Source organism: Cetorhinus maximus, chromosome 21 (assembly GCF_964194155.1).
Source record: "Cetorhinus maximus chromosome 21, sCetMax3.hap1.1, whole genome shotgun sequence".
In the NCBI taxonomy this organism is placed as follows: Eukaryota; Metazoa; Chordata; class Chondrichthyes; order Lamniformes; family Cetorhinidae; genus Cetorhinus; species Cetorhinus maximus.
In genome coordinates, this window is record NC_135899.1 from 44,570,577 (window position 1) to 44,589,104 (window position 18,528).

The following is an 18,528-nucleotide window of genomic DNA, read 5'->3' on the forward strand; positions in this document are numbered from 1 at the left end:
CTACATCCTGATGGTGCCCACCAGAATGTGTGGCGATGGGGTGTAGGGCCGAGCACAAATTTGACAAGGCCTGCTGAACCAAGGTCTCCATGGTGGTTACCAGCCTTCCCTTGGTGACCTTAAGGCGCTCACATGTCAGAGCCATGACATCAGACAGCACTTGAAAGGACTCCTCCATCATTTGCTCTAGTCTGCTGAGTGACTGCTGAATCTCTGCCTGAAGTTCTGCCTGTTGTTGCATCTCCAGCATAGATTTAGTAGTCACTTTCAGAGGCTCATCACCTGACTTGGATCGAGTGGGTGGCTGGTCTCCAGCAGTCCTCTAAGTGCCAGAGACTTGGGCTGTCGCTGCCTCCGTCTGCTGTGAGGATGTGTCAGTAAGGTGTTCCTCAGAAAGTGAGCCTCAGCCTCACCTACATCTGTGTCCCATAGATGTGTGTGTTCCTGAGTTGGTGGAGGGTGCGTGCAAGTACCCTGACGGTTCTTCTGGAGCGTCGTTCTTGGGTGAGGTCCGGGGGCTCACACTGGTGGTGCTGGAGTGGCTTGGGGGCCTCGATGTGCTTATGCCTAGAAAATAGAAAAGAGAGTTTCAATTAATGAACATGAGCTAGATAAGACTGCATGTGACTCATTGTGAATGTCAGGATTTGATAAAGTAATAGAGCTGTGACCCAGAAGGAGCCAATCTTCCCCACAGGAGCAATCCCTGTCCTCCCAGCCAGTTTGGCTGCAGCCTCCCCAAACTCACTGAAAGCAATGATGTCAGCCGCCCCTCCCCCGGTCTGCACTCTCCCATGGCTGTTGTGCACCAGCTTGGCCTGAATGAAGAAGGAGGAAAGGTCAGCTGCAGCAAGGCCTGGACAACAATCAGTCTTGGGCTGATAAGTGGGAAGTGACATTTGCGCCATACAAGTGCCAATCAATGACCATCTCCAACAAGAGAGAATCTAATCACCTCTCCTTGACATTACCATCGCTGAATCCCCTTTCTATCAACATTCTGGGGGCTGCCATTGACTAGAAACTGAGCTGGGCTAGACATATAAATACTGTGACTACAAGAGCAGATCAGATGCTGGGAATTCTGCAGAGAGTAACCCACCTCCTGACACCCCAAAGCCTGTCCACTATCTACAAGGTACAAGTCAGGAGTGACATGGAATATTCTCCACTTGCCTGGATGAGTGCAGCTCCCACAACGCTCAAGAAACTCAACACCATCCAGGATGAAACAATTCGCTTGATCGACACTCCATCCACAATTACTCACTCCGTCCACCACTAATGCACTGTGTGTAGTATATAAAAGATGCACTGCTGGAGCTCACCAAGGCTCCTTTGGTAGCACCTTCCAAAAGTGCAGCCCTGGCTCTGAAGAAGGAGAAGGGCAGCAGATGCATGGGAACACCATCACTTCCCCTCCAAGTCACTCACCATCCTGACTTGGAAATATATCGCCGTTCCTTCATTGTTGGTGGGTCTTAATCCTGAAACTCCCTTTCTAACAGCACTGAGGGTGTACCTACACCACATGGACCACAGCTTCAACACAGATTAAAGAAGGCAGCTCACCACCTTCTCATGGGCAATTAGGGATGGACAAAAAATGCTGGCCTAGCCAGCATCACCCACATCCCATGAAAGAATAAAAAAAGGCACAAGTTTCCAGATGGGATTATGATATTGTGACCATAACAGGGACCTGACACAAACAGAGGGAGGATTGAGGACTTAATATTCCTGGCTACAAAGTATTCCGGAAAGCTAGGGATTGGAGGAAAGAAAGATAGAGATGCAGTATTGATCAAAGGAAGTATTACAACATTAGAAAGGAATGGTGTAGATGAGAGGCCAAAGGCAAAATCTATTTGATTTGAAATGAAGGATAATAGAGGAGTTATGATCAGCCTGTTGGCAGCCTCAAATTATAAAAGTATATTTTTGTGTTACTATAGAAGCAACTGGCTCAGAAAGCCAAACAAAAGACCTGGGCATGGCACAGAGCCAAAGGATCAGTTACCACGGAGACAGACCCAAAAACACTTCCTGACAAAGTAGAGCTCAGGAGAGACAGAATGATGGGAGGAAGCCTGGAAAACCTGTCATTGACATTGTGGGTGAGAAATTGGTCTTGTTCATATCCTATTTTTTGTGTTATACAATGCCTAGAGTTCCAAGATAGTGGGCAGAAGTTTCCGTGTCCGCTGGTGGCGAGTGTGATAGATGCTGTGAGTGGACAATATGACGCGATTGGTTTCACGACAGCAGGTAGGCAGATCATGATTGTCCGCTCAGCCCGTCGACAGCGGGGCCGCCTTTCCCACCATCGGTCGTCAGAAACTCATTGTGATACATCAGCACATCATTATCAGGCCATCCTGCCAGGCTCTTGTACCCCGGCTGGATCGTCCGTCCACATCAGTGGGAAAGCACGTCGACGTGTTTCATAACAGCACAGAGGCGACGGGTACTTGGCGGCTTCACTTTGGGGGAACTGGAAGTGAGTGAACAGCAACATCCTGCAGAGCTCACCAGGGTCGCATGTTGCTTTGCAGGCTTCAGGGGTGCCAGGGGGTCGGGGTTAAGTGCCGCCCTGCCTCAGAGGCAACTTGTGAGGGTGAGGGGAGCAGGGGGCAAGTGCAGCCCTGTCTCTGAGGTGACTTTTGAGGGTGAGGGGGAATGGGGGGCAAGTGCAGCCCTGCCTCTGAGGTGACTTTTGAGGGTGAGGGGGAGCGGGGGGCAAGTGCAGCCCTGCCTCTGAGGTGACTTTTGAGGGTGAGGGGGAACGGGGGGCAAGTGCAGCCCTGCCTCTGAGGTGACTTTTGAGGGTGAGGGTGAGGGTGAGGGGGAGCGGGGGGGCAAGTGCAGCTTTGCTGTTCAGGAGACTTGGGAAGTGGGGGACAAATGCAGCCCTGTCTCTGAGGTGACTGATGGGGGTGGTGGGGGTGGGGGTGGGGGAGTGGTGGGGGTGTGTGTGCAAGGCCAGCCCTGCTGTTGAATATAGCGCTCAAGCATTCAGGGTTGGGGGTGGGGTGGTGGGGGGTAGGGTGGGTGAGGGAAGTGGCCACGCATTTGGGAAACCTGTAGAAAGTGACCATTCCTCTGCAACTGAGACAGTTCAAGCACAGCCACAGTGATGTGATTGGGGTCGGGCTCCTAGCTTATCTGACCACTCAAGCAATGCAGAGGCATCAAAGCGCCACCAAGCTCTCCAGAGCTTCCCCGCCCTGGTACAGGCTGCAAATTCATCAGCACTTTAGTGGGCTGCAGAACAGTTGGACTCCACACGTTGTACAATCTCCTCACTAAAGCTGGCCATGCAGCAGTCACTGCTGGAGGTGTTCACAGCCCCTTTGCAATCTCAGCATCCCGGTTTGGACCAGTCTCCCCCATGGTTCAAGCTAACAGGGCAGCCATGCGGCGCATTAATCTCTGGCCATCCAGCACTCTCTGGGAAGCGTTAAGGGGCTGTCATACTTAACCAGGACAGATTCTTAAAATATCCATGCTTAATAACGGGTCTCTCTTTCATCCTGCAGGAGGAGTACATCAGGATCATGGAGACTGGTGAACTAGCTGTATGCCTGATGGCCTACAGAGCAGGAAGAAGATGGAGGAGAGAGTGACTGAGGCTCCTGGCTGTGCAGAGGCAGGAGCAGCGACCTCAGGAAGATGGGGCGGCTGGGGCTCCCACACACACCGCCCAAGAGCCACAGTGAGCCGGCACTGGTTGGCGCCTAGTGACACCCGGGGTCTGTAGACGCCGCCTTTCATTCCTGCAGATGACCGAGAACCAGTATCACTGAAGACTGCGCATGTCTAGGGAACTGGTCGCTCACATCTGCCACTTACTGCAGAATTTGGTGCCAAGGGGACTGGAGGGCATCCACTGCCAGTGACCATAAAAGTGACTGCGGCGCTCAATTTTTATGCCAGTGGTTGCTTCCAGGGCTCCACAGGTGACCTCTGTGGGATCTCTCAAGCCTCCACCCACAAATGCATCCTTGAGGTCACAGATGCCATCTTTGCGAGGGCACACAACTTGGTGCATTTCGCCCGGGACCAGGATAGACAGGATGCAAAAGTGATTGGATTCGCCCAGATCTCGGATTTCCCACAGGTGCAGGGTGCGATCGGCTGTGCTCGTGGCACTCAGATCTCTATTGCAACACACGGTGAACTACATCAACCGCAAGGGCTTCCATTCGCTGAATGTGCAGCTGGTGTGCGACCACCAGAAACACATCCTGCAGGTGTGCACACGGTTTCCAGGGTGTGTGCATGATTCCTACATCCTCAGTTGGTCACAGATCCCTGCAGTCTTCCAGGGTCCACAGAGGTGTGCAAGGATGGCTCCTCGAGGACAAAGGCTACCCGCAGAGGCTGTGGCTAATGACACCCGTGCAGCGGCCTCAGACTGCAGCAGAGCGACGCTATAATGAGGCTCATGCTGCAACTGGCACCTTGGTGGAGCAGACCATTGGGATGCTGAAGACGTGGACCTGGACCGGACTGATCGAACCCTGCAATACTGTCCACAGAGGGTGTCACACATCGTCATCACCTGCTGCGCCCTTTACAACCTGGCGCTGCAACAGGGAGAGGAGGAGGAGATGCAGGAGCTGCACGTCTCCTCCGATGAGGAGGACGCTGACGGGGATGAGGGTGAGGAGGTCCTCAGAGGCGATGATGATGGGGATGAGGCTCTCGAAATGGCTAGACAAGGCAGATGCACTCGGGAGGCCCTCATAGTTGCTAGATTTGTGGAGGATGATGACAACATGAAGTGAGGTGTCCCCATAGTTCCTCACATTGCGTTTGTGAATGTTTGACTCCAGTCTGGCTTATGGCAGCACGAATACCCTCTGTGAGAATGCTCCTGTCATGGAGATGCAGTAGAGGCCCTAATATCGCTCAATTCCAGGAGGATGATGACGACATGTAGTGAGGACACTCCATTGATCTTCACACAGTCTCAGAATGTCTGACTCCTGTCTGGCCGAGGGCAGCTCACTTGCTGTCCGTGATCAGGGTCATATCATAGAGACACAACCATGAAACTTTAGAAGTTCTGATGCTTTATCTGACTTTAGTACCTGAGCCCTTCAGGAGCTGGAGCACAGCATCAGTGGTCACAGATGCTGAAGAGGTGGGGACCAGCCCCTCCTTAAAGGTGCTGAGAGCACACAGAGAGAATGAGAGAACTCTGTGGCACCTGCCCACTACATTCTGGCAGCAATGACCAGCACCACCGAGGTGCAGGCATCAGTAATGAGTCCAGGGAGTGTGAGGCTGGACCATCACTTTGGTCTGAAGGCTGTACAGACCTCAGGGAAGAGGCCCTGGGCTGAGACACCTGCCTTTATCTTGTGCAGAAAGGTTTCACATCTGAGTGACAAGAACACTGCTCATCAGAACAAGGAGCCATAGGCAGGGAGACATTCTTGGGAATTTTTTGACAATAGTGAACAGTATGTACTAGCGATTAACACCTGTGCCCAGGCTGTGCAACTAATTCTCCTTAACATTCCTAACCCTTCTGCTCGGTCTGCTCCCTGGACATCCACAGCAGAGGTGGAGGCAGCCTGCTGACTGTGATGCTCTGTCTGTGATGACTTTGGCAGGCGTCCTCTGGAGGGCCGAGACTTAGAGGGCCCCGGCCAGCTTTCGGGGTCCTGCTGTGTGGCAATGGCACCCTCCTCGGCCTGTGGAGCTGGAGCTGCTGGGGTCACAGGAAGAGGGTATTCGGATGGGCTGGACACTCTCTGGGTCACCTGAATGGATGGGCCCGGAGTGTGCACCTGCTGATCTCCTCCCTATGAGTGCCTGTGGGCCCCAGGCTGACTCCTTGAGGAGCAGGGGTAGCTGGAGTGAGATCGAGCTGCCCGGCATCCCTCTAGTTTACACACTTCTGGAGACCAACTATGGCATCAGCGATGGAGTTGAGCCCGCGCAGGAGTGCAGGAGTGACGTCCTGGACCAAGGTCTCCATGGCGACCGCCATCTTACCAGTCTCAGTGTGTTGACATGCCAGCACTATCACCTCAGCCTGAAGGCGGACGGACTCCTCTATTGTGCCTTGCAATCTGAGGAGTGCAGCGGACATCCCTTCCTGATGTTCCCGAACTTGCCTTTGCAGCTCCCAGGGGCTTGTCATCTGACTCGGACTCAGAAAATTCCTGGCCTCCAGCAGTCCTCTGAGTGCAAGGGGCCATGTACACCCAGGGTGTTCAGGGAATAATTCTACTTGACCCTCAGCGAGGAAAGATGTGTGCAATGCTTGCACTTCACTGAGGACATCCTCACTAAAATGCGCCTCCTGCTGCAGCCACAACTGCGACCAAGGCAAGGGTCACATTGCCAGGGGCTGTGATGGTGACCACGGTGATTAATTATTATGCATCTGGCTCCTTCGAGGCTGCACCTGGCAATAATTGCAACATGTCCCAGTTTGCCATCCGTTCTTGTACAAGGGAGGTCACTGAGTCTGCCTGTACAAAGAGAGAGAAATATATTTCATTCTTTATTGCCAGGGACAAGCAGGCAGTGGGAGTATGTGGTGTCACTGTAGGATTGCAGGACACACGTCGAGATTTGTGTTTCACCGTTTCATGCTGCTCAGCCTCGCCATCATGATGGAACAACCTTTATCACCAGCTCTATGGTGGAACGTTCATTGTGTAAAATATAACCATCTACCCTTGGCATGTTATTTTAAGGTTCAAACCCAAGAATTATGAGAAAGGAACAACATTCAAAACTCAAACAATAACATCTTTACTAGGTTAGGTGGAAATATCAGTTAGCAATGCATTACTCCCATTAGCAATTCACTACTCCCATTAACAATGCAATACTCCATTAGCAATGCATTAATCCCATTAGCAACACAATACTCCCATTAGCAATATGATGCTTCCATTAACAATACCATGCTGCCATCAGTTAAAAAACACATTGTGAGAAGTTACAATTAGAATTATATTGCATACGATCACCCAGTCACCTCCCATTGATCGTACGTTTCAGTTTCCACCTGCAGTGTCCAATCATGCTTTACAACAATCTTTATCCTTTTATTTCCAAGGTGAGCAATGATGTTTCATCGATCGGGTCATACTTTTTTTTATTCATTCACGGGGTGTGGACTTCGCTGGCTGAGCCAGCATTTATTGCCTCATTGCCCTTGAGAAGGTGGTGGTTAGCTGCCTCCTTGAACTGCTGCAGTCCATGTGCTGCAGGTACACCCACAGTGCTGTTAGGAAGGGAGTTCCAGGATTTGACTCAGCGACAGCGAAGGAACAGTGATATATTTCCAAGTCAGGATGGTGAGTGACTTGGAGGGGAACTTCCAGGCAGTGGTGTTCCCATGTGCCTGCTCCCTTGTTCTTCTAGATGGTAGTGGTCGTGGGCTTGGAAGGTGCTGTTGAAGGAGCCTTGGTGAATTCCTGCAGTGCATCTTGTAGATGGTACACACTGCTGTCACTGTGCGTTGGTGGTGGGGGAGTGAATGTTTGTGGTGCCAATCAAGCGGGCTGCTTTGTCCTGGACAATGTCAAGCTTCTTGAGTGTTGTAGGAGCTGCACTCATCCAGGCAAGTGCAGAGTATCCCTTCACACTCCTGATTTGTGCCTTGTAGATGGTGGACAGGCTTTGGGGAGTCAGGAGGTGGGTTACTCATCGCAGGATTCCGAGCCTCTGCCCTGCTCTTGTAGCCACATTATTTATATGGCTAGTCCAATTCAGTTTCTAGTCAATGGTAACTGTCAGGATGTTGAGTGTGGGGGATTCAGTGATGGTAATGCCATTGAACCTCAAAGGGCGATGGTTGGATTCTCCCTTGTTGCAGATGGACATTGCCTGACACTTGTGTGGTGTGAATGTTACTTGCCACTTGTCAGCTCAAGCCTGGATATTGTCCAGGTCTTGCTGTGTTTGTACATGGAGTGCTCAAATTTCTCTGAGGAGTTGCGAATGGTGCTGAATATTGCTCTGAGGAGTTGCGAATGGTGCTGAATATTGTGCAATCATCAGCGAACATCCCCACTTCTGACTTTATGATGGAAGGAAGGTCATTGATGAAGCAGCTGAAGATGGTTGGGCCGAGGACTCCTGCAGTGATGTCCTGGAGCTGAGATGATTGACCTTTAACAACCACAACCATCTTCCTTTGTGCTAGGTATGACTCCAACCAGCGGAGAGTTTTCCACTGATTGTCCTTGACTCCAGTTTTGCTAGGGCTCCTTGATGCCACATTCATCAAATGCTGCCTTGATGTCAAGGGCATTCACTCTCACCTCACCCCTAGCGTTCAGCTCTCTTGTCCATGTTTGAACCGAGGCTGTAATGAGGTCAGGAGCTGAGTGGCCCTGGCGGAACCAAAACTGTGCATCTGTGAGCAGGTTATTGCTAAGCAAGTGCCACTTGATAGCACTGTTGATGACCCCTTCCATTACTTTACTGATGATCGAGAGTAGACTGATGGGACAGTAATTGGCCAGGTTGGATTTGTCCTGCTTTTTGTGTACAGGACATACCTGGGCAATTTTCCACATAGCCGGGTAGATGCAGTGTTGTAGCTGTACAGGAACAGCTTGGCTAGGGGCAGAGCAAGTTCTGGAGCACAAGTCTTCAACACTATTGCCGAAATATTGTCAGGCCCCATAGCCTTTGCAGTACCAAGTGCCTTCAGCCGTTTCTTGACGTCATGTGAAGTGAATCGAATTGGCTGGAGACTGGCATCTGTGATGCTGAGGACTTCTGGAGGTGGCCGAGATGGAATACCCACTCAGCACTTCTGGCTGAAGATTGTTGCGAATGCCTTATTTTTTGTACTGCTATGCTGGGCTCCTCCATTATTGAGGATGGGGATATTTGTGGAACCTCTTCCTCCAGTGAGTTCTTTAATTGTCCACCACCATTCACGACTGGATGTGGCAGGACTGCAGAGCTTAGATCTGACCCATTGGTTGTAGGATCACTTAGCTCTGTTTATCACTTACTGCTTATGCTGTTTGGCACGCAAGTAGTCCTGTGTTACAGCTTCACCAGGTTGACACCTCATCTTTAGGTGTGCCTGGTGCTGCTCCTGGCATGCTCCCCTGCACCCTTCATTGAACCAGGGTTGATCCCCTGGCTTGATGGTAATGGTAGAGTGGGGGATATGCTGGGCCATGAGATTACAGATTGTGTTTGAGTACAATTCTGCTGCTGCTGATGGCCCACAGTGTCTCATGGATGCCCAGCCTTGAGTTGCTAGATCTGTTCGTAACTATTTAGCACGGTGGTAGTGCCACACACACTATGGAGGGTATCCTCAATGTGAAGGTGGGACTTTGTCTCTACCAGGACTGTGCGGTGGTCACTCCTACCGATACTGTCATGGACAGATACATCTGTGGCAGGCAGGTTGGTGAGGATGAGGTCAAGTATGTTTTTACCTCTTGTTGGTTCCCTCACCACCTGCCGTAGATCCAGTATAGCAGCTACTCGGACTCGGCCAGCTCGGTCAGTCGTGGTGCTACCAAGCCACTTTTGGTGATGGAGATTGAAGTCCCCAATTGGCGTACACCCGGAGTACACCCAAAAGCAGTGAGGGTGGCAAGGGCGCAGAATGTACCCCCAAGCATTGATTCATCAGCTTAGGAAGGAAGGTACATGGTCACCAGGAGGTGGCTTACTTGCCCATGTTTGACCTGATGCCATGAAACTTCACGGGGTCCAGAGTTGATGTTGAGGACTCCCAGGGCAAAACCCTCCCGACTGTATACCACTGTGCCGCCACCTCTGCTGGGGCTGCCCTGCCGATGCAATAGGACATACCCAGGGATGGTGATGGTGGTGTCTGGGACATTATCTGTAAGGTATGAATCTGTGAGGATGGTTATGTCAGGCTGTTGCTTGGCACTAGCCCCCGGATGTTGGTAGGGAGAACTTTGTCGGTCGATTGCCATCGTCATTTCCAGGTCGATGCCGGGTGGTCTTTCCAGTTTTGTTCTGTTTTTTGTGACTTTGTAACAGTTTGTTAGGCCATTTAAGAGTCAACCACATTGCTATGGCTCTGGAGTCACATGTAAGGATGGCAGATTTCCTTCCCTTTAGGGCATTAGTGAACCAGATGGGTTTTTACAACAATCGACAATGGTTCCATGGTCATCATTAAACTTCCAGATTTTTATTGAATTCAAATTCCGTCATCTGCCATTCATTTGAACCCAGGTTCCCAGAGCACTATCCTGGGTCTCTGGATTACTAGTCCAGCGACAATACCACTATGCCATCGCCTCCTCATCAAATTACATTTATGCTACAATTGTCCAATTGTATTTGAATTCTTCGTTTGAATCACATTGACATTATCCACCTTTCTTAACTCTCTTCCTCAGTAATGCTTACTTGTGGGATTATTTACTCTAACCATAATACTCTAAACCATAAAGTTAGAACCTGTAATATTTGGCTTTGTAATGGTTAACATGTGGGACTATGTAAATAGCACCTCCTAGAATAATGATGTAAGGGAACACATGACCAGAAGGCGCGATGGAGAATGTTCATGGCTTCAGCAGTGTAACACCTAGTTATGGGTAGCTACACATAGTTTAGTTTTTTTATAATAAACCAGTTATTGCTTGGACATACCAACGTCTCAATAATAATTCCTCAACTAGACTAACCAACATCCAACATGTTGGCAGTGGTGATGGGCACCTAAACGCTGAAAATTCAAATCTTTAAAGAAGATTAAATGTCAGATCTGTAAAGGTAGTACCAAAATAGCCGAACCCTGTAAGGCACAGATCCCAGTCCAGTGATTGTAGGCTTTGAGTCAGAGAACCAAGCAGAGATCATAGAATTGCTGCACAATCCTTAAAAAAGTGTTAAAATTAATTTTAACAGTGCCCAGGTTGGTGGGCTGGGGGCCAGCCTTGGGAAAACCAGATCCCTAGCAAGGATGGATTAAGAAAGCCCTGCAGTCTGCGTCTGAGGTCAGCACTATTGCACACAGTGTCCACGAGGCAGCAGAAAAGAGAAAAAAACAACTCAAAGCTCCAGGAGAAGGGAGTGGAGGGATTGTTGAAATAACTTAAAGCAACACAGTTTTTATCAGCTTTACAGTGTTCATGAAATAAAAACCAAACCAAGCTGGCAGATCCCTCGGGTGGAGACAATGATCTCAGTGAGTCTCATTGAGAGGCTGAATAGCCCGGGAAAGCTTCAAATACTGGAAAGAAAGTTTAAAACTTCAGGTAAACCACCTAAAAGCTTAGAAAGGTCACAAATCCTACATTTATGCTCCCTGAAAGTTTTGGACACATGGAAGGACCAAACCAAACTCAAAACTGGACACTCTGGTGAAAAAAATTCTTCAGGTTCAAACTTGCTTCAGAATTGGGCATTAAGTTGGAAGCTGAGCAGGTCAAGACATTAGTTTACTCCATAGGAACAGTAGCAGATAATGTTATAGCAAGACAGGACACCAATGACACCTCTGATAAATTTTTAAAAAGCCTTTGATAACTATTTCAAACTGAGGAGCAATACGATTCTGCATAGGGCCAAATTCAACAAAACGGTGAACCAGAAAATGATTTATAAATGCTGTTACAGGCTGGTTGAAGGATGTGAGTGTGGAGACCTAATAACATAATTAACAGGAGACCACATTGTATATGGTGTTACCCTATCAGACTTATCGCAATCTAAGGAAGACCTCCTATTTGAAAAAGTAATCCAGCTGGTGAGACAAACAGAGGTCTGTAAACAGAGCAGGGCAATACTGAGAGGTGAGAAAAATTTGGCTCAGGAAACCGCCAGTGATCATACGGTTCCTTAGTCTCAGGAATATAAAAGAAGCATCAGAAAAGAGTATATAACTTCAGTTCTGAAGAAGAGTCATACGGACTCGAAACATTAACTCTGTCTTTTTCTCCGCAGATGCTGTCAGGCCTGCTGAGCTTTTCCAGCACCTTTTGTTTTTGTTTCAGATTTCCATCATCCGCAGTCTTTTGCCTTTAGTAAGAATCCAGGTGTGACTTCAGAAATGAATCCCAAAACTGTAATGAAGATCTGGATTGTGACTTCAGCATTGACTTTTTAACACACTTCACAGAGATTGCTAGTCCAGCAATTTTGCAGGAGGATGTACAGGAAGGGGGAAGTCCATTCGGTCAAGACGCATACAGAGTGAAACAATTAGACCAGAAAAGAACAGGAGAATGTGAACAATCATTCATCACTCTGTATTGTTGCTTCAAAAGTGGAAGATGACAATCTGGTGCCGGAATACTCCGTGTACACATCATCCAACAGTGGTGACCTTCTAGAAAGTATATCTGCACCTATCCATCCACCAACAGTGATCTTCAAGGAAGCTAGCAGCCAAAGAATTCAAAAACAATACATGGAACCAAGCTATGCAACCCCATGTTTTTTCTACGTGGGGAGGAAGTGAACTTATTGATAAACCAGGTCTGCTGGATTCTGAGGGAAAGCAAGCTATTGATTAAATGGATTCCCCACAGCTTCCCATCCGACCCAAAGAATGAATTCCAGGGCTAGAAGTTCAGGAGTATTCGTGAGTTCAAAAATTAGATATTGCAAGGAGTCATCGCTCCAAAAGTAAGGAAGGACAGAAAAAAACAAAAAAAAAGTAAGAGGGCAATCTCAGGAAGCAAGGATAGGGAGCATGTGAAATGCAAAGAGAGGGATAAACCTGCAAAGTCAAATCAAGAGATAGGGAAATGTGATCGAGCAAAGTATAACAATGAAGAGAGGAAGAAATGGAACAAGTCCAGATCCAGAAATTGGACCAAGGGAAAGAAGGGTTAATAGTCCAGAGAGATGACAATCAACAGAGATCTTCTTCAGTATGTACTTCAGTAAGTATTATACATCGAAGTTGGAGGAATCTTATTTCTATTGATCCAAGATGACATACATTTGGAAGAACCAAATGTTGAGTCAGACATTAATAAAGAACCAGATACTACAACTCTCAATGAAGACCATCAAAGTTAAAAAAAAAAGTTCAGAGAGAGATTATTCTTCTTCCAAGTCTGTCAAGAACATGATCAGAAAGAGCTGTGAAGCCTCCTGATAGCTTGAATATGTGATATCAGAGTCTTGCAGGGTGGGGGTGGCTGTGGGATGGGGTAGTATATAAACATTAATATAAAAAATATGGATGAAGACTTTGGGGGATATGTGGTATTAGGTTTTGTAAGGGATAATGTGTGGGTTTGTGTAAATTGTACCTCCCACAATGATGATGTAAGACAGTGCATGGCTGGGAGTTGAGAGGGAGAATGTTGATAACTTCAGCAATGTAACATGTGGTTATGGGTGGCTGTATATAGTTTAGTTGTATATAATAAGCCAGTTATTGTTTGGACACACCAACGATTTGAGTCGTCTATAGGCCCCTGAAGAGTTGCTTCACTGCAGGACAAAGTATAAATCGGGAAATAATGGAGACTGTAAGAAGAATGCTACAATTGTCATGGGTGAATTTAATCTGCATGTTCATTGGACAAATCAGATTGACATGGAAGACAAATTTGTTGAGTGCATTAGGGATTGTTTCTTAGAGCAATACATTGCAGAGCCTACTGGGGAACAGGCTATTTTAGATTTAGTAATGTTTAATGAGGTAGGATTAATAAGAGATGTTGCAGTTAAGGATCCCCTTGGGGGTAGCGATCACAACGTGGTAGAATTTCAAAATCAGTTTGAGGGCAAGCAACTTGGGCCTCAAACCAGTGTCCTCAACTGAAATAAGGGTAATTACAGAGGTATGAAGAAAGAGTTGTCTAAAGTGGGCTGGGAAAATAAATTAAGGGGAAGATCAGTGGATGAGCAGTGGCAGATGTTTAAGCAGATATTTCATAATGCTCAGCAAAAATTTATCCTGGTCAAAATGAAGGACTCGATGAGAAGGATGAACCACCCATGTTTAACAAAGGTGGCCCAGGAGAGTATCCAATCAAAAACTAAGTCATACAAAGTGGAAAAAACTAGTGGTAGACCAGAGGATTAGGATTTTTTTAGGAACCAGCAGCGGATGACTAAAAGGCCATTAAAAAGGGAGAAAATTGATTATGAAAGTAAATTGGCAAGAAATATAAAAACAAACAGCAAGAGCTTCTATGGGTATATAAAAAGAAAGAGAGTAGCTAAAGTGAGCGTGGGACCCTTGGAGGATGCGACTGGAGAATTGATAATGGGGAACATGGAAATGGCAGACAATTTAAACCAATATTTTGCATCAGTCTTCACGATGGAGGACACTATAAACATCCCAAAGATATCAGATAAGCAAGGAGCTAATGGGAGGAAAGATCTTGTGACAATCTCTATCACGAGGCACAAAGTATTTGACAAACTAATGGGACTAAAGGCAAACAAGTCACCAGGACCTGATGGCCTGTATACAAGGGTTTTAAAGGAAGTGGCTTCAGAAATATGGAGGCATTGGTCGAAATATTCCAGAATTCGCTGGATTACGGGAGGGTCCTGGTGGATTGGAAAACCACTAATGTGACACCACTGTTCAGGAAACTATAGGCCAGTCAGCCTAATGTCTGTCATTGGGAAAATGCTAGAGTCCATTATTAAGGAAGAAATAGCAGGACATTTAGAAAAGTTTACACAATCAAACAGAGTCAGCATGGTTTTGTGAAAGGGAAATCATGTTTGACAAATTTGCTAAAATTCTTTGAAGATTTAGCAATCAGAGTTGATAAAATGGAACCTGTAGATGTCGTGTATTTGGATTTCCAGAAAGCGCATAAAAGGTTATTGCACAAGATAGGAGCCCACAGTATTAGGGGTAATGTATTGTCATCGAATGAGGATTTGTTAACACACATAAGACAGACAGTTGGGATTAATGGGCCTTTTTCAGGTTGGAAAGACATAACCAGTGGAGTGCCACAAGGATCAGTCTTAGGGCCTCAATTATTCACTATCTATATGAATGTCTTGGAGGAGGGGGCAGAGTGTAATGTATCCAAATTTGCTGACAATACAAAAATAGGTGGGAGGGCATGTTGTGATGAGGACATAAGGAATCTGCAAGGGGATACAAGTAGGTTGAGTGAGTGGGCGAAAACTTGACAGATGGAGTTTAATGTAGGGAAGTGTGAGGACATGCACTTAGGTAGGAAGGATCTAAAGGCAGACTATTTTTTAAATGGAGAGAGACTCCAACAAAGTGCAGCACAGAGGGATCTGGGTGTTCTTGTGCATGAAACGCAAAAGGTTAGCATGCAGGTGCAGCAAGTAACTAAGAAGGCAAATGGAATTTTGGCCTGTATTGCTAGGGAGTTGGAGTTTCAAAATTGGGAAGCCTTGTTACAACTGTATAGGGTGTTGGTGAGGCCGCACCTGGAGTACTGTGTACAGTTTTGGTCACCATATTTAAGAAGGGATATACTTGCATTGGAGGCAGTTCAAAAGAGATTCACTAGGCTGATTCCTGGGATGAAGGAGTTGACTTATCAAGAATGGCTAAACAGGTTAGGCCTTTATTAATGAGAGTTTAGAAGAATGAGGGGCGATCTTATTGAAATGTACAATATTCTGAGGGGGCTTGACAGGAGGGTATAGGTTGAGAATATGTTTCCACTAGTAGGGAATTCTTGAACTAGGAGGACATAGTTACAGAATAAGGGGACACTTATTTAAAACTGAAATGCGAAGGAATTTCTTCTCTCAGAGGGTAGTGAATGTCTGGAATTCTCAACCCCAGAGAGTTGTGGAGGCTGGATCACTGAAAGTATTTAAAGAGGAGGTTGATAGATTTTTGAAATGTTGGGGAGTTGAGGGCTACGAGGAGCTGGCACGAAAGAGGAGTTGAGGCCTGGAACAGATCAACCTTGATCTTATTGAATGGCGGGGCCGGCCTGAGGGGCCAAATGGCCTACTCCTGCTCCTATTTCTTATGTTATGTCTCAGTGATCACCCCTCAGCGAGACCAACCAATATACAACCAATATACAACCAATATACAAGAAAACTCACCTTTGCAATGCCCACATGTCTTAACTCTTTTCCTCAGTAACGCTTGTAGAACTAGTTACTCTGCATTTCAAAAGAAGGCAAACTCTGACATCATCAGTCAATGTCAGCTTGTTTATCTTCTTACAGCTTTCCAATAATCTTCACACCACTAAACTTAGATGAATTAGCATTTTTTAAAACATGTTCAGCCATGGTTATCTCCTTATCTCCGTTGTGGGATTTATAACCCCTGGAACAGTTATCTTGTCTCTGTGTTCTTTGTATCCAGTTTTGTTTTTATATCAGATTTATTGAAACATAAATTTTCACTAAGGTTCTAATTTTGCATCAAAGCAAACATTTTAATGATATAGCATTTAGCTGGAAGACTTAACACAGCTTTGAAGCATTGGTCGTTTGCTGGTTTCAGCCCGATTTTATGACTCTGGCAAGATGCACCATGGCCTGAAAGTGCTGTTTCTATCACAGCCCAGTCATCTTATTTATCTGTGAGAGAGCAGCCTCTTTTAGCAGGTTAATTTACTTCGAAAAATCTTTATGCCTTGCAAAGCAAACTTGTAAATCGGTCAATTTCTGCACAACTTCTGACAGCAGATATCATTCCATACTGTATTGAAGCTATCAATGATCCTGTGTTGGAAAGCATTGAAAGTATGAACCACAAGTTCCAATTTAAAAAAATGGCACAGATTTTCCGTTCTGTGGAGGGTCATAACCCGGAGGTACCCCAGGAGATTCTCTGGGGGCCCCCTTGAATTCACCCGCAAGGGCTGCACGGAATTGCCTGGGACAGTTTCAACTACTGTTGGACAATTATCCTGTGTCTGGAACCCTCTGAAACTGAGATTTAAAGTCGGAAGCTTTGGATGGTTCCAACTCTCTTAGCAAAATAGCTGCCCAGGAAAAGGTTGCAGATTAAAACGAGTTGAAACCCCTGGGTTCCAATGGGACTGACCCCACCCCCTTTTGAAACCCCCACTGAACTCCCCGACTACATCCTCCTCACCACCTAACTGCCCCCCAACCCCCAACTCAACACCCTCCTCACCACCTAACTACTCCCTAGCCCCCTACACAACCCCAACTCCCACCCCCGTAAATGCCCAACTGCCCCCTGACCACCCAACTACACCCCCATCCCTGACTCTCCACCAGAGAAGTAAGTAAGCATAAAGACAGCAGCTCATCACCGAGCTAGCTAGTCCAAGAATGTGAACTTGGAAATTTGGTGAGTGAGTGAATTTGGTGCTGTGAGGGAGGAAGGAAGCAGGTAAGTTATTGGTTGTTAAATATTTTGCTCATTTATGTTTCAAAACTAAGGTAATTTAGTAGTAATTGTAAGGATTTATTAGTATTAGTAAGGCTTACTAGCAATAGTAAAGCTCATTGGAAGGAGAGGGTTTATTAATTATAAATAAATAAAGAAAATGATAAATTAACTAACACATAATAATAAAGATGGCAGGGCAGGTTATGTGTTGTGACTGCAGAATGTGGGATTTCCTGGACACCAATGTGATCCAGGGCAAATATGTTTGTAGTAAGTGTCTGTGGCTTGAAGAACTTTGGCTCAGTCATTGAGCTGGAGGCCAAGCTGCAGACACTACAATGCATCAGAGAGGGGGAAAGTTACCTGGACACTTTGTTCTAGGAGATGGTCACACACTTTAGGTTAAGGTCTTCTGATTTGGTCAGCGGTCAGGAACAGGATGGTGTGAATATGGGCGAAGCAACATGGGGATCAAGAAGATAGAAGTGGAGGAGCTTCAGCCATCACAATTGTCCAATATGCTCGACATCCTTGCAGCTTGCGGGGATGAATGAGGCTGCAGGTTGGTTGAGTGAATTGACCACGGCACCATGATACAGGAAGCCATTCCAATGGGGGGAGTTAATAGAAGTGTAGTGATAGTAGGGGACAGTATAGTTAGGGGGGATTGAAAAAGTTCTCTGCAACTGAGAACTTGAGCCTAGACAGCTGTGTTGGTTGCCCAGTGCCAGTGTTTGGGACATCTGATCGGGGCTGGAGAAAGATGTGCAGCGTGAGGGGTAGGACCCAGGTGTTGTGGTCCACATTGGTACCAACAGCATAAATAGGACTAGGAAAGAGGTTCTGTTTAGGTAGCATGAGCTGCCAGGGTTCGAATTAAAAAGCAGAACATCGAAGGTCATAATCTCTGGATTTGCCATGAACAAACTGGAGTAGGGTAAATAAGATTGGAGAGATGAATGCATGGCTCAAAGACTAGTGTGGGAGAAATGTGTTTCGGTTCATGAGGCACTGGCACCAGTACTGGGGAAAGCGGGAGCTGTAGCATTGGGATGGTCTTCTCCTGAACCGTGCTGGGACCAGTCTTCTGGTGAGTTGCATCACTAAGGCAGTAGAGAGGGCTTTAAAATAAATTATGGTGGGAGGGGATCATGTGAGAGGAGATGTAGTAAATCAAAGGATAAGAATGAGGTACTAGAGCAGGGCAGCAATTTGGGTAATGGTAACCAGGGCGT

The 18,528-nt window shown here is 46.9% G+C and overlaps 1 long non-coding RNA gene across 1 annotated transcript in view; it reads left to right on the forward strand.

The window, feature by feature from the left end:
* Positions 1-2,034: 2,034 nt before the first annotated feature.
* LOC144695865 (uncharacterized) overlaps positions 2,035-18,528 on the forward strand; it is a 35,726-nt gene continuing 19,232 nt past the window's right edge. The window contains exon 1 of the long non-coding RNA XR_013580024.1: positions 2,035-2,117. This is a non-coding gene — a long non-coding RNA (uncharacterized LOC144695865). The remainder of the gene's footprint in view (positions 2,118-18,528) is intronic.